At 43.3% G+C, this 16,895-nt stretch overlaps 1 pseudogene across 1 annotated transcript; it reads left to right on the top strand.

Annotated features, from left to right (window-relative positions):
- Positions 1–8,618: 8,618 nt before the first annotated feature.
- On the top strand, positions 8,619–9,603 carry LOC123138730 (histone H3.3-like; annotated as a pseudogene). Its single transcript, XR_006469291.1, has 2 exons — positions 8,619–8,899; positions 8,999–9,603. The product of XR_006469291.1 is annotated as a histone H3.3-like (transcript).
- Positions 9,604–16,895: the final 7,292 nt, after the last annotated feature.

The raw sequence follows: 16,895 nt of genomic DNA, 5'->3' as shown, positions 1-16,895 counted from the left end.
ATCTCGATCATGTCTGCATGTCTCCCGAACCCGTAGGGTCTACACACTTAAGGTTCGATGACGCTAGGGTTATAAAGAAAGTTTGTATGTGGTTACCGAATGTTGTTCGGAGTCCCGGATGAGATCCCGGACGTCACGAGGAGTTCCGGAATGGTCCAGAGGTAAAGATTTATATATAGGAAGTCCTGTTTCGGCCATCGGGACAAGTTTCGGGGTCATCGGTATTGTACCGGGACCACCGGAAGGGTCCCGGGGGCCCACCGGGTGGGGCCACCTGCCCCGGGGGCCACATGGGCTGTAGGGGGTGCGCCTTGGCCTACATGGGCCAAGGGCACCAGCCCCAAGAGGCCCATGCGCCTAGGGAACCCTAGAGGGAAGAGTCCTCAAGGGGGAAGGCACCTCCGAGGTGCCTTGGGGAGGATGGACTCCTCCCCCCCCCTCTTAGCCGCACCCCTTCCTTGGAGGAAGGGGAAAGGCTGCGCCTCCCCCCTCTCCCCTGCCCCTATATATAGTGGAGGGGAGGGAGGGCATCCATACCTGAGCCCTTGGCGCCTCCCTCCCTCCCGTGACACCTCCTCCTCTCCCGTAGGTGCTTGGCGAAGCCCTGCAGGATTGCCACGCTCCTCCATCACCACCACGCCGTTGTGCTGCTGCTGGATGGAGTCTTCCTCAACCTCTCCCTCTCTCCTTGCTGGATCAAGGCGTGGGAGACATCGTCGAGCTGTACGTGTGTTGAACGCGGAGGTGCTGTCCGTTCGGCAATAGGATCATCGGTGATCTGAATCACGACGAGTACGACTCCATCAACCCCGTTCACTTGAACGCTTCCGCTTAGCGATCTACAAGGGTATGTAGATGCACTCTCCTTCCCCTCGTTGCTAGTCTCTCCATAGATAGATCTTGGTGACACGTAGGAAAATTTTGAATTTCTGCTACGTTCCCCAATAGTGGTATCAGAGCTAGGTCTATTGCGTAGATTCTTTGCACGAGTAGAACACAAAGTAGTTGTGGGCGTCGATATTGTTCAATATGCTTGCCGTTACTAGTCTTATCTTGATTCGGCGGCATCGTGGGATGAAGCGGCCCGGACCAACCTTACACGTACGCTTACGTGAGACCGGTTCCACCGACAAACATGCACTAGTTGCATAAGGTGGCTGGCGGGTGTCTGTCTCTCCCACTTTAGTCGGATCGGATTCGATGAAAAGGGTCCTTATGAAGGGTAAATAGCAATTGGCATATCACGTTGTGGTTCATGCGTAGGTAAGAAACGTTCTTGCTAGAAACCCATAGCAGCCACGTAAAACATGCAAACAACAATTAGAGGACGTCTAACTTGTTTTTGTAGGGTATGCTATGTGATGTGATATGGCCAAAAAGGATGTGATGAATGATATATGTGATGTATGAGTTTGATCATGTTCTTGTAATAGGAATCACGACTTGCATGTCGATGAGTATGACAACCGGCAGGAGCCATAGGAGTTGTCTTTATTTATTTGTGACCTGCGTGTCAACTTAAACGTCATGTAATTACTTTACTTTATTGCTAACCGTTAGCCATAGTAGTAGAAGTAATAGTTGGCGAGGCAACTTCATGAAGACACGATGATGGAGATCATGATGATGGAGATCATGGTGTCATGCCGGTGACGATGATGATCATGGAGCCCCGAAGATGGAGATCAAAAGGAGCAAAGTGATGATGGCCATATCATGTCACTATTTGATTGCATGTGATGTTTATCATGTTTATACATCTTATTTGCTTAGAACGACGGTAGTAAATAAGATGATCCCTTACAACAATTTCAAGAAGTGTTCTCCCCTAACTGTGCACCGTTGCGACAGTTCGCTGTTTCAAAACATCACTTGATGATCGGGTGTTTTATTCAGACGTTCAAATACAACGGGTGTTGACGAGCCTAGCATGTACAGACATGGCCTCGGAACACATGCAAAACACTTAGGGTTAACTTGACGAGCCTAGCATGTACAGACATGGCCTCGGAACACGGAGACCGAAAGGTCGAACATGAGTCGTATAGAAGATACGATCAACATGAAGATGTTCACCGGTGATGACTAGTCCGTCTCACGTGATGATCGGACACGGCCTAGTTTGACTCGGATCATGTAATCACTTAGATGACTAGAGGGATGTCTATCTGAGTGGGAGTTCATAAGATGAACTTAATTATCCTGAACATAGTCAAAAGGTTTTTGCAAATTATGTCGTAGCTCACGCTATAGTTCTACTGTTTAGATATGTTCCTAGAGAAAAATTAGTTGAAAGTTGATAGTAGCAATTATGCGGACTAGGTCCGTAAACTGAGGATTGTCCTCATTGCTTCATAGAAGGCTTATGTCCTTAATGCACCGCTCAGTGTGCTGAACCTCGAACGTTGTCTGTGGTTGTTGCGAACATCTGACATACACGTTTTGATAACTACGTGATAGTTCAGTTAAACGGTTTAGAGTTGAGGCACCAAAGACGTTTTTGAAACATCGCGAAACATATGAGATGTTTTGAGGGCTGAAATTGGGATTTCAGGCTCGTGCCCATGTCAAGAGGTATAAGACCTCCGATGACTCTCTTAACCTGCAAACTAAGGAGAAAAGCTCAATTGTTGAGCTTGTGCTCAGATTGTCTGAGTACAACAATCATTTGAATCGAGTGGGAGTTGATCTTCCAGATAAGACAGTGATGGTTCTCCAAAGTCATTGCCACCAAGCTGTTAGAGCTTCGTGATGAACTATAACATATCAGGGATAGATATGATGATCCTTGAGGTATTCGCGATGTTTGACACCGCGAAAGTAGAAATCAAGAAGGAGCATCAATTGTTGATGGTTGGTGAAACCACTAGTTTCAAGAAGGGCAAGGGCAAGAAGGGATACTTCATGAAACGGCAAATCAGCTGCTGCTCTAGTGAAGAAACCCAAGGTTGAACCCAAACCCGAGACTAAGTGCTTCTGTAATAAGGGGAACAACCACTAGAGCAGAATTACCCTAGATACTTGGTAGATAAGAAGGCTGGCAAGGTCGATAGAAGTATATTGGATATACATTGTGTTAATGTGTACTTTGCTAGTACTCCTAGTAGCACCAGGGTATTAGATACCGGTTCGGTTGCTAAGTGTTAGTAACTCGAAATAAAAGGCTACGGAATAAACGGAGACTAGCTAAAGGAGAGCTGACGATATGTGTTGGAAGTGTTTCCAAGTTTGATATAATCAAACATCGCACGCTCCCTCTACCATCAAGATTAGTATTAAACCTGAATGGTTTATTGAATCTCGATCGTAGTGATACACATTTTCATGCCAAAAGATATAAGATAGTAATGATTGTACCACTTACTTGTGGCACTGCCATGTAAGTCATAATGGTATAAAACGCATGAAGAAGCTCCATGTTGATGGATCTTTGGACTCACTCGTTTTGAAAAGTTTGAGACATGCGAACCATGTCTATTGGTGTATATGCATGAAGAAACTCCATGGATCGTTTGGACTCACTTGATTTTGAATCACTTGAGATATGCAAATCATACCACATGGGCAAGATGACTGAAAAGCCTCGTTTTCAGTAAGATGGAACAAGATAGCAACTTGTAGGAAGTAACACATTTTGATGTGTGCAGTCCAATGAGTGCTGAGGCATGCAGTGAATATCGTTATGTTCTTACTTCACAAATAATTTGAGTGGATGTTGAGTACATTTGCTTGATGAATCACGAGTCTGAATTATTGAAAGGTTCAAGTAATTTCAGTGTGAAGTTGAAAGATCGTCGTGACAAGAGGATAAAAGATCTATGATATGATCATAGAGATGAATATCTGAATTACGAGTTTGGCACAGAATTAAGACATTGTGGAAATAGTTTCACAACTAATACAGCCTGGAACACCATAGTGTGATGGTGTGTCCGAACATCATAACTGCACCCTATTGGATATGATGCATACCATGATGTCTCTTATCGAAGTACCACTATAGTTTATGGGTTAGGCATTAGAGACAACCACATTCACTTTAAATAGGGCACCACGTAATTCCGTTGAGATGACACCGTATGAATTATGGTTTAGAGAAACCTAAGCTGTCATTTCTTAGAAGTTTGGGGCTGTGATGCTTATGTGGAAAGGTTTCAGGCTGATAAGCTCGAACCCAAAGCGGATAAATGCATCTTCATAGGACACCCAAAAACAGTTGGGTATACCTCCTAATTCAGATCCGAAAGCAATAGGGATTGTTTCTTGAATCGGGTCCTTTTTCGAGGAAAGGTTTCTCTCGAAAAGTTGAGTGGGAGGATGGTGGAGACTTGATGAGGTTATTGAACCGTCACTTCAACAAGTGTGTAGCAGGGCACAGGAAGTTGTTCCTGTGGCACGTACACCAACTGAAATGGAAGCTTATGATAGTGATCATGAAACTTCGGATCGAGTCACTACCAAACCTCGTGGGATGACAAGGATGCATACTACTTCAGAGTGGTACGTAATCCTGTCTTGAAGGTCATGTTGCTAGACAACAATGAACCTACGAGCTATGGAGAAGCGATGGTGGGCCCGGATTCCGATAAATGGCTTGAGGCCATAAAATCCGAGAGAGGATCCATGTATGAAAACAAAGTGTAGACTTTGGCAGAACGGCTCGATGGTCGTAAGGCTAATGAGTACAGATGGATTTCAAAAAGAAGACGGACAATGATGGTAAATGTCACCATTAAGAAAGCTCGACTTGTCGTTAAGATGTTTTCCGACAAGTTCAAGGAGTTGACTACGATGAGACTTTCTCACTCGCAGCGATGCTAAGAGTCTGTTGGAATTATATTAGCAATTACTGCATTATTTATGAAATCTTGCAGATAGGATGTCAAAACATTGTTTCCTCGACGATTCTTGAGGAAAGGTTGTATGTGATACAACCGGAAGGTTTTGTCTATCCTGAAATATGCTAATAAGTATGCAAAGCTCCAGCAATCCTTCTGAGGACTGGAGTGAGCATCTCGGAGTTGGAATGTATGCTTTGATGATGATCAAAGATTTTGGGTGTATACAAAGTTTATGAGAAACTTGTATTTCCAAAGAAGTGAGTGGGAGCACTATAGAATTTCTGATGAGTGTATGTTGTTGACACATTAATGATCAGAAATGATGTAGAATTTCTGGAAAGCATATAGGGTTATTTGGAAAGTGTTTTCAATGGAAAAGCCTGGATTAAGCTGCTTGAGCATTGAGCATCAAGATCTATAAGGATAGATTAAAACGCTTAATGGTACTTTCAAATGAGCACATACCTTGACATGATCTTGAAGGTGTTCAAGATGGATCAGTCAAAGAAGGAGTTCTTGCATGAGTTGTAAGGTATGAAGTTAAGACTTAAAGCTCGACCATGGCAGAATAGAGAGAAAGGACTAAGGTCGTCCCCTATGCATAAGATGTAGGCTCTACAGTATGCTATGCTGTGTACCGCACCTGAAGTGTGCTTTACCATGAGTCAGTCAAGGGGTACAAGAGTGATCCAAGAATGGATCACGGGACAGCGGTCAAAGTTATCCTTAGTAACTAGTGGACTAAGGAATTTTCTCGATTATGGAGGTGGTAAAGGGGTTCGTCGTAAAGGGTTACGTCGATGCAAGCTTAACACCTATCCGGATAGCTCTGAGTAGAGATACTGGATACGTATAATGGAGCAACAATTTAGAATAGCTCCAAGTAGAACAATTATTTGGAATAGCTCCAAATAGAACGTGGTAGCTGCATCTAGGAGATGACATAGAGATTTGTAAAGCACACACGGATCTGAAAGGTTCAGACCCGTTGACTATAACCTCTCTCACAAGCATAACATGATCAAACCCAGAACTCATCGAGTGTTAATCACATGGTAAATGTGAACTCGATTATTGACTCTAGTAAACTCTTTGGGTGTTAGTCACATGGGGATGTGACCTTGAGTGTTAATCACATATCGATGTGAACTAGATTATTGACTCTAGTGCAAGTGGGAGACTGTTGGAAATATGCCCTAGAGGCAATAATAAAAGTATTATTATTATATTTCCTTGTTCATGATAATCGTTTATTATCCATGCTAGAATTGTATTGATAGGAAACTCAGATACATGTGTGGATACATAGACAACACCATGTCCCTAGTAAGCCTCTAGTTGACTAGCTCGTTGTGATCAACAAATAGTCATGGTTTCCTGGCTATGGACATTGGATGTCGTTGATAACGGGATCGCATCATTAGGAGAATGATGAGATGGACAAGACCCAATCCTAAGCCTAGCACAAGATCATGTAGTTCGTATGCTAAAGCTTTTCTAATGTCAAGTATCATTTCCTTAGACCATGAGATTGTGCAACTCCCGGATACCGTAGGAGTGCTTTGGGTGTGCCAAACGTCACAACGTAACTGGGTGGCTATAAAGGTACACTACGGGTATCTCTGAAAGTGTCTGTTGGGTTGGCATGAATCGAGATTGGGATTTGTCACTCCGTGTAAACGGAGAGGTATCTCTGGGCCCACTCGGTAGGACATCATCATAATGTGCACAATGTGACCAAGGGGTTGATCACGGGATGATGTGTTACGGAACGAGTAAAGAGACTTGCCGGTAACGAGATTGAACAAGGTATCGGTGTACCGACGATCGAATCTCGGGCAAGTACCATACCCCTAGACAAAGGGAATTGTATACGGGATCGATTGAGTCCTTGACATCGTGGTTCATCCGATGAGATCATCGTGGAACATGTGGGATCCAACATGGGTATCCAGATCCCGCTGTTGGTTATTGACCGGAGAACATCTCGGTCATGTCTGCATGTCTCCTGAACCCGTAGGGTCTACACACTTAAGGTTCGATGACGCTAGGGTTATAAAGGAAGTTTGTATGTGGTTACCGAATGTTGTTCGGAGTCCCGGATGAGATCCCGGACGTCACGAGGAGTTCCGGAATGGTCCGGAGGTAAAGATTTATATATAGGAAGTCCTGTTTCGGCCATCGGGACAAGTTTCGGGGTCATCGGTATTGTACCGGGACCACCGGAAGGGTCCCGAGGGCCCACCGGGTGGGGCCACCTGCCCCGGGGGCCACATGGGCTGTAGGGGGTGCGCCTTGGCCTACATGGGCCAAGGGCACCAGCCCCAAGAGGCCCATGCGCCTAGGGAACCCTAGAGGGAAGAGTCCTCAAGGAGGAAGGCACCTCCGAGGTGCCTTGGGGAGGATGGACTCCTCCCCCCCCCCCTCTTAGCCGCACCCCTTCCTTGGAGGAAGGGGCAAGGCTGCGCCTCCCCGCTCTCCCCTGCCCCTATATATAGTGGAGGGGAGGGAGGGCATCCATACCTGAGCCCTTGGCGCCTCCCTCCCTCCCGTGACACCTCCTCCTCTCCCGTACGTGCTTGGCGAAGCCCTGCAGGATTGCCACGCTCCTCCATCACCACCACGCCGTTGTGCTGCTGCTGGATGGAGTCTTCCTCAACCTCTCCCTCTCTCCTTGCTGGATCAAGGCGTGGGAGACATCGTCGAGCTGTACGTGTGTTGAACGCGGAGGTGCTGTCCGTTCGGCACTAGGATCATTGGTGATCTGAATCACGACGAGTACGACTCCATCAACCCCGTTCACTTGAACGCTTCCGCTTAGCGATCTACAAGGGTATGTAGATGCACTCTCCTTCCCCTCGTTGCTAGTCTCTCCATAGATAGATCTTGGTGACACGTAGAAAATTTTTGAATTTCTGCTACGTTCCCCAACAGCCCAGATGTCTAGACATCCAAGAACGACGATGCTGGGGGGGCAGCAATGTCGTTGACCAAGTGAGGTAGCAGGAATCTAGGGGGGGGGGGTCAAGACACATATTCGTTTGCTAATGGTTCTTTTACATTACGAAACTCCTAGCATATATATTTTTGATATATGTTTGTCTTCTCATTTATGGTATTGGTACAAAAATGTTCCTATTTGGCACAACTAATTAAGCGAGGATCATTGTGGAGGATATTCGTTTTCGGTTGAACATGAGAAAGTAGAAAGGAAATATTCCTTTATAATATCGTTTCAAATTTACTTTATACACATTGCAACACACGAATTCTTTTCCTAATGGTTCTTTTACATTATTCTGGCATGTCGCAAATACAAGCATTTCACAATTCACATACATAACATGCGTGCTCTTTCTGTCTCAACTTTGTACGAGATGCCTCTCTCTCCAAGTAAAGCCGTCGTTTGCTTCCATTCGCGATCGACGCCCACCACCCCCAATGCTTTCCATCAGTGTGAATCAGTCATTTTATTCTCCGGCAGAACCTCTTGCCTTCTCCGCACCCGCCCTTGCGGCTAAACCTATCTACTTGGGTTTCCGGCGCGGTGTGGCCCTGGATGCCGTCACTGTTTCTCCAACTGGACTACCTCAACGCCATCCATGCGGTTTAGATCATGCTTATTATGAACTGCGATTTTTTCCTCACCCATTGCCACGCTCGGTCATACTATTTGCTAGTACCAAAATAAAAGGCAAACCGACTTGGTGTGTTCAGAAAGAAAATAAGAGCCCGATCAAACCACCGCCAGGTCACCGATCCGCACATCGTCGCTCCATGACCAACCAGCGCCGAGCATGTGGATCAGCGAGCCCATCACGAAACCTTTTTCCTCCCGAGCGGTCACAGGAAACCGCCTCGGTCCACGTTTCCCCACCGCCCCCTCACGTATATAAATTGCCTCCGCACCCGTCGTCCAGCCGTTCGAGTTTAACCACCCAAATCCCGCAGCGCAAGTCGAGGAGGAACCGAAGAAGAAGAAGATGGCGCGTACCAAGCAGACCGCCCGCAAGTCCACCGGCGGCAAGGCCCCCCGCAAGCAGCTCGCCACCACCATCGTGCGTCTCGCCGCCTCCCTTCTCTCCTTCTTCTCCTGTTCCAATCTATTGCTGTTTCGCTGATGATCCACGGTTTCGATTGTGCCGTTTCCTGTTCAGGCGGCGAGGAAGTCGGCCCCGACCACCGGCGGCGTGAAGAAGCCCCACCGCTACAGGCCCGGGACGGTGGCGCTGAGGGAGATCCGCAAGTACCAGAAGAGCACGGATCTGCTCATCCGCAAGTTGCCGTTCCAGCGCCTGGTGCGGGAGATCGCCCAGGACTTCAAGACCGATCTGCGCTTCCAGAGTCACGCCGTGCTGGCCCTCCAGGAGGCCGCCGAGGCTTACCTCGTCGGGCTGTTCGAGGACACCAACCTCTGCGCCATCCACGCCAAGCGCGTCACCATCATGCCCAAGGACATCCAGCTCGCCCGCCGCATCCGTGGCGAACGTGCCTAAAACCCTAGATGGGAGATCATCGTGCCGTTCGTCATAAGCAAGCGTATTAGTTGATTTGCTTCTGGTTCTTAGCCGTGTCACTCGCTCGTGATAGGGAACTTTTATTCCGTTCTAAATATCTGTATGGTTACGTACTCTATATATATGCTGGTTACAACAAAAGACATGTGTGGTGCTTACTATTTTGGTTTGCCCTAAATGTGAAACATGCTGTATTGACCATTATCGATATTTATTCATAGCAATTGTGATACCGTTGGCCTTCTGCTCTTCGATCCTCTTGTCATTTCCCCAACTTTGCCTTGCAACGTGTGATTCTCCTGGCTTTGGTTCAATGTTGCTGTGGTGCCGTGTGGATTAGAAAAAATAGATTAACTGGGTTGTAGTTGGATTAGTTTAATTTGTATTGGCTTATCACTTTTGCGGACCTTCGTGGGATGTTGCATTACATTCCTACTACTAATAGGTGTGGCCGACGATGGTTTGATAGACACGCCTGCAATATGACGGTGTTAAATTTGGAACAGTGACTGCTCTTACAAAAAAGGAATTGCATTGGCCTTGTAAAACAAACTTGAAAAAACACAGATTAAATTTGCTTGATCGTTGTACATATTTACTGTTCATCTGAATGCTAACTGCAATTAGTATTATCATGTTACAGATTGTTGAGAACAGTATAACAGTTAACAGTTACACATTATCATTTGCAATGGACAAAAGGTTAATCAGCTCAACACTAGTATAAAGTAAATTATAATTTATAATTTTGGAGGGGGTGACAAGCACACCCATCCTCCCCTGCTAGTTAGAATTTATCTCCCATCACAATATGCAGCAACAAACTCGTAAGGGAAAAGAACATTAATGTTCCAAATTATATGAGGACATTGAGAATTGGATGAATCTTGTAATAGTTAATCTGACAGTAAATAGATGCATGGGCCACTTCCATTTCTACAGTTTTGGGCTGTTTCATTGAGTTGAATTCAATTTTTTTACTTGTGAAGTGACCGATGGTGATACATACATGTCCTTCACTGTTACATGTACACGGATGATATGGATTGATACAATGCAGGCATGGTCTGAAACTCTGAATTGCTAAATTAGACTAGGGAGGCAAGCAACAACAAAAATACTTCTCTCTGATTACATATTAATTGTCGCTGCTTTAGTATAACTTTTTACTAATGTTTTACAAAAGCAGCGACAATCAATATGGATCAGAAAGAGTAGAAATATACAAAGTTATATAGAAGATAGATTTCAACTTTAGCTCGTTTACAAACTAGCACTTCCATCATATCTATTTACATTGGTTGCATGAGCCCGTATTAATGGCCTGCAGTTACATTGCACAACAATTCATAGATAAAAAAAATCATACGGTTCTTGCTGATTGTTAGTTCTTATTGTAGCCACTCTCGAGATACTACAGATACAAGGGAGGCAAGGGAATATGTGAAAGTTTATGGTCTGTTTGGATGCAATGTGTTGGCATATCATTGCAAAGTATTATAAAAAGTACTATCTGATACACCTATTTTTATTTTTCTGTTACTTGAGCAGGTGTGGCTGTGGGGGCTATGTGTATACTTGTAGTAGGGATGCCTCCATCACATATATGATATCATCTAACCACCATTAGGGCTGGACCAAAAGCTTGTAGCTCGCGAGCTTAATGAGCGCTCGATAGTTCGGCTCGTTATGCTCGTGGCTCGCTTCTTCATGAACAAAGACAATCATCAATTTCAGCTCGTAAACCTTAACGAGCTTAATGAATGAGCTAACGAGTTTCATGAGTAGCTCGCTAAGCTCGTTAGTAACAACACAACACCTATTTCATCTTACGTGACAAAATTGTTGTAGCACCTCGGCCTATCTATTTAATCTAATCTGGATAGGAGGCAACAAACTAGTGCATTTCCTTTGTAGTCACCATCTTCCTTCTTAAAAATCACATATACACACTATCATGTAGACTACAACACATCAAAATATGTTAACGATCACTTACAAGCTTAACGAGTTTCAAACGAACCGAGCCGAGCAGTGTTTTTTGCCTGTTAATCTTACTGAGCTTAATGAGCTGAGCCTTAACGAGCACGACTTAACAAGCCGAGCAGCTCATTAATCCACCCCTGACCACCATTACATCAATGTACATTAAATTTGTGCTGATGGGATTGATGAAGTTATATGGGCGATTAAGAACTACATGTAGACAGATCAGCTCCAAAGAGAGTGGTTTTCAGCTCCTGGGTACCTAGGCACCCTCTATGAACAGTAAAATCAAAACAAATACAAAAATTCAAAAAAATCTGAAACTTTGCAACATCAAAGATAATCAAACCTTGTAGGCGCTTGCAAGTTTTCATGCCAGAAAACAATTCGAGGAGCTCTACACACGAAAAATATTTCAGTGCTTGAAGTTTTGAGCATTTTTATTACTGAAATCTGAAACTCATTCGTACACCTTTCTCTACACGACATTTTGGCATGAAACCTTGCATGACATTTTTTTCTCTATTTTTTACTGTTCATATAGGGTGCCTAGGCACCCGGGAGCTGTCACACCTTTCCCATCCATGTATTTTAGTAAAACTTAGGTCATTCACCGCTCATATTTGATGAGTACATAGTGATAGACTTACTTGATCGACTAGGAGTAGACCAGTGGAATATCTTCTCTGTTCTGGTGTTTACCTTAGCCTTCCGGCCATCGCTGATTCGTCAGTGATGGTCTGCGCACGGGCAGCGATGGTCGGTGTAGAGGGCAACTGCAAGGTGGCTGATGGCGTCGGTGGGGAGCGGCAGGGCGTTGTGGAGCTTCCCATCACTGACCGGCTTTCCTCAATCGGCGAGGTTAGGGAGGTGGGCCACCGTTCTGTTTTGGCATGCGTGCCCTAGTGTCCCCACCTCCCTCTTATAGCCAGCGCGACAGGGGCCCACAACCCAGTTGGGTTGGGCTCCCCCGATCAGGGAGCGAGTCAAGGGTCCAACGGGCCTTTGTGCCCATTGGTGGAGAGATCAATACTAACATTCTCCCCTTTGATCTCATCTTTCAAACTTATAACTTTCTACTTTGAAATAACTCTTTTCGAAGTACTCATTTCATCACAGATTAATGCGTATGAGCTGCCGTATCGTCACGGTCAATCACCGATGGACTTGACAGCTACAACACACCTCTCTGTTTTGAAATATATACATTAACTTTTGGGCCCTTTATTGTCTGGAAAACATAGACTATACCATAAACCCATGTCGACTGTGTGTTCTCTGAACGCACTGGGCGGTAAGCCTTCATTAAGAAGATTTGCAAATACTTGTCTGTTGCTTTCATGCCCCAAGCATTTCAACATAATTCTGGACTTTCTCCTTAACAACGTATAACTTTGTGTCAATGTGTTTGGCACCACACTTGACTCGTTGTCATAGGAGCGAATTATTAATGGTTATTGCTGTCAACCATTATCAACTCCGGGTACATGTTTCTTTAACCTTTTTGCCTGTCCCTCAGCCTCATATCATGATGTACATTATACTTACATCATATTAATGATAATTGATTCATTCTTTAGAGTTTTTCCACACAAAAGCTTCAAGTGTGAAAGTTAGCGACAATTGTGGATTTCGTTGTATATTTCACAAGTTCTATCTCTATATTCACAACCTTTTGAGAGCTTTTGCTCCTTTTAGCACGAGGCTGATATTTTTGACTCCATTTCAGTAATCTATATCCGGACTGGACATTGCCAAAATAACCCGGTTATGTGAACTGTGTCAGGATAATGTTATACTTTTGCATTCATTAAGCTTCCAACAGCTGAAGCATATGGTACCATATTCATTTGGTCTATTTTGTATTGACTTTGGAACACTGAAGTTCCCAAAATCATTACCCTTTACTATAAGAACAGGCGTAGGTTTTCTCACAGGCATACTTTAGAAACTTTCCTTAGCATGCCCATGCGACATTCCTAATACCCTTTTATTCTTTTCTCGGTGAATCTCGATCCATATAACGAGAGACATTCTACCAAGAACATTCTTTTGAACTTTGAGGGCAAGAACTTATTTTCCTCATGCGGTCGATTAACAACACTATTAACAAGTAGAATGTTATCCGCATGTACAGGATTAGGAAATGAAATTCCATTCTATAACTTTATACAAACACAATTGTCCTCTCATTTTCTTTGACCCAAAATATCATTTGTTTTCTTTAGTCCATAAAAGACTTCTTCAGGCAGTATCCCCTGTGTTCTTTACTTTCATCTGATGTAACTCAGATCATAATATCTTTCATCTGATGTAACTCAGATCATGATGTGCTACCAACACTCATTGTAATCTACACAGTGTAAAACACGCAAAACCTTTCGATTTAAGTCACGTTTTACACACCTTTACATATTTCCTTTGGAGTCACATTGTCCTTGTAGACTCTTTACACCCTACTGTTTTGGCTCCATTGAAAATTACTCATGAGTCCCAAACATCGTCGGAATTCACCAATTTCATTTCATATCACATAGTCTCTTATCATTTAGATAAGCAGACACTTCTCAAAGCTCGATTGAGCCCTTTAAATGAGGTGGGATCAACCTCCATTTGAATTTCACTAACATAGACTTTATAGTAATCAGAAGTATCTGATTTTCTCATTCCTTGAGACCATTTGTGTCTCAGGTACTGGCACTTCTTTCATATGGGGTTGTTGTTGCGTTGTCATTGCCAAGAGGCAAATTAATTGTATAGTCTTTCATTTCCAAGAGGCAATAGGTTTTACAAGGACCTTTATCACAAGATCCATGTTCACTCATTCCTCCTTTATAGAGCTAACAACAGGTGTTGTATAGGTCATACAACATGCTCCCCCACATACAATCTATTCGAGTCTTGGGTATTTTCATACCATGCTTCCCCAGATTACTCCATCTTCACTAAAAGTGGGGTATATTTAAACTTTATTATTTGGGTTTATTCTATTAAAACTTTCTTCTTTATGGCACTTTTAAGCACCGTCTTAGTATTCCTTAGTCCGCATTCGAAAATGTAAAAGATCCAGGAATACAACTATTTATTTTCTTTAGGGGTATTATTATCATTCTTAATTTATCTCATATTTCTTTCTCCCCCTGGAAATGTGGCAAGAACTTTTCTGCCACAATTTCGATAAACCATTCACAACTCTTGTGAATGAGGAAACTTTGATTAGCTACTTCATTTATATGATTGCTTCATACGAAATGAAGTTATCTGTTAACTGGTATGGGAGTACTTTTTCCTCATTCCAATTCAGAAACTCAACAGAGTTCTTTATCATTAGTACTTTTGCAAGTCACACTTGCATATCATTCTTATCTTTAGGTTCGTCTATAACTTTTATTCTCTTTGGATTTATTGAGTGCTTAATGACCGTTACACATAAGGTGTACGGTCGATACTATGAAAGCATAATAGCTACCCCATACTTTTCTCCCATAGTTGGACATATTAAAAGCACATGAGTCATCATATCTTTCTCCGGTCATACAGGATAAGTCCTTTGTAAAATTTCTCCCGCCATATAGGATTTTTGACATAATACTATTTTAACTTTACCCTGTTACGCAGGAATTTTCCTAGACTTTTTCCCGCCATGCGGGTTTTATCATAATCATGTTTTCCCGCTATCCGGGTAATTCCCTGTAAGGGATATAAATGCCAGAATTGGCTCTTTTGACTGCATATTCAATCATCAAATTCAGAAATAAATCCGAATGCTCTTTGACACACATGCTTGATCCAACGTTGGTCAAATTAAACATGCATGCTGTTTATTTCATCTCAAATCATGTTGACTGAAAAATCATCTTCATAGAGAGTACATGAAAGACATTCATCAACCAAGACTCTCAATGATCTATCTCTTTTCTTTTAATGAGAACATACTCCCTCATGTTATGACCGTTCTTGGTCATCTTTCGGGTCACAAGTATCCAGCCATTCGATTTCACGAATGAAAGCATGGAAAACTTTTAGTCCGAGAAAAATTAGCCAATAATCAACAATAATGAGCATAAAAATAACCCCATGTTAATCTGGTTAAAAAATATGCACATTAAACTTTTTAAACTTTCTTTTATATTTTAAATCACCATTGGGCAGAACTAGAATAAAACATCATCCTTCTAAATTCCATATCACCGTTGAGTGGAAATGGAAACAATGCATATAACTCAATAAACAATGTGATAATAGTATGTCTATTAAACAACTTTGCTAAGAAATAGTCATCATCATCAACGTTACTGTAGCGGGAACAAGAAATATACATTTCTCTATTTCAAGAGCATTTCTTGATCTTTATCAGCTCTTTGAAAATTGATCACTTTGATACAAAATTTATCAGAGATTTAAGCTTTGAACATAAGACACATAGAATTATAGTACTGTTATCATCTACGTTGGTCAGAAAATAACAATACCATATTTTCACTTTAAAACAAATATCTTTCTGATTCTGATTTCACCCATTGGAAAAAACATTACTAAGAACAGTTCTTCCAATTAAAATTTCCCGTTGGTTCCGATTTAATTGGAGGATAAAAGTTTTACTTTGTAGCGGAAACTTTATAATATTCTATACAGAAACAATTCTGTTTTACTCTCTAAGAAATTTTAACTAGTTGGTTCAAAATTGCATTAGAGAAGCAACAATTTAATCTTTTACTTTTAGTTCTATTCACTTTTAAAAGAGCACTTTTATTTTTATTTGCAGCGGGAAAACATGAATAAAAAATTCATGAACCTATTACTTTTCAGAAGTATTTCTTTTACTTTTCTTTTTTCTAAACAAAATATTTCTTTGAATAATTTTGAATAGCAAAACTGTATGAAATTTGTCCAAAAACTGGACAAAAAAATAGAAGACAGCCGCGGGCTTCTCTCTATTCTGTTGAGTGCGTGCCGCTAGTGGCCGAAACCGGCCAAAAAGGACCAGCGCGGGGCGCTGCTCTCTGGCCTGGTCCACCGGACCAAAAACCCACCTTCTTTCGGCCTAAAAGCCCAGCAACGAGCTAGGTTTTTCCTCCTAGCCGTCCGATCTGATCGGACGGACGTCCGTGGTCCTTGCTAGATCAAAACGAGGCAGCGACTCTAGCCCCGAAAACCCTAGCCCCCAATCCATTCTCTCCCGTCTCCCCCTTCGCTCTCTCCCGTCGCGCTCTCTCTCGACGGGGTAAGCACGGGGCTGCGCCCGGGCCGCCGGTGACGGCGCCGAGGGCCAGCGCGCCGCTTCCTTCCTCTTTTTTCTATCGCCGAGAGAATGACACTAGTAGAGAAATGGCCATTCAAACCGGTTCGTGAGGGCCATTTGTCCCGGTTCCCAAACCGGGACTAAAGGGTCATAACTAAAGCCCTATGCTGGCCCTTTAGTCCCGGTTCGATCGGGGACTGGGACAGATGGAGCTCCATGTGGCCAGAGTGGCTTGCCTAGGTAGGGGGGCCTTTTGTCCCGGTTGGTGCCACCAACCAAGACCAAAAGGCTTCCACGCGTCAGTAGTTC

The sequence above is a fragment of the Triticum aestivum genome, chromosome 6B, assembly GCF_018294505.1.
Source record: "Triticum aestivum cultivar Chinese Spring chromosome 6B, IWGSC CS RefSeq v2.1, whole genome shotgun sequence".
Lineage (NCBI taxonomy): Eukaryota > Viridiplantae > Streptophyta > Magnoliopsida > Poales > Poaceae > Triticum > Triticum aestivum.
Note: the sequence above shows the minus strand (reverse complement) of the source record. Positions and strands in the feature narration are given on the sequence as shown.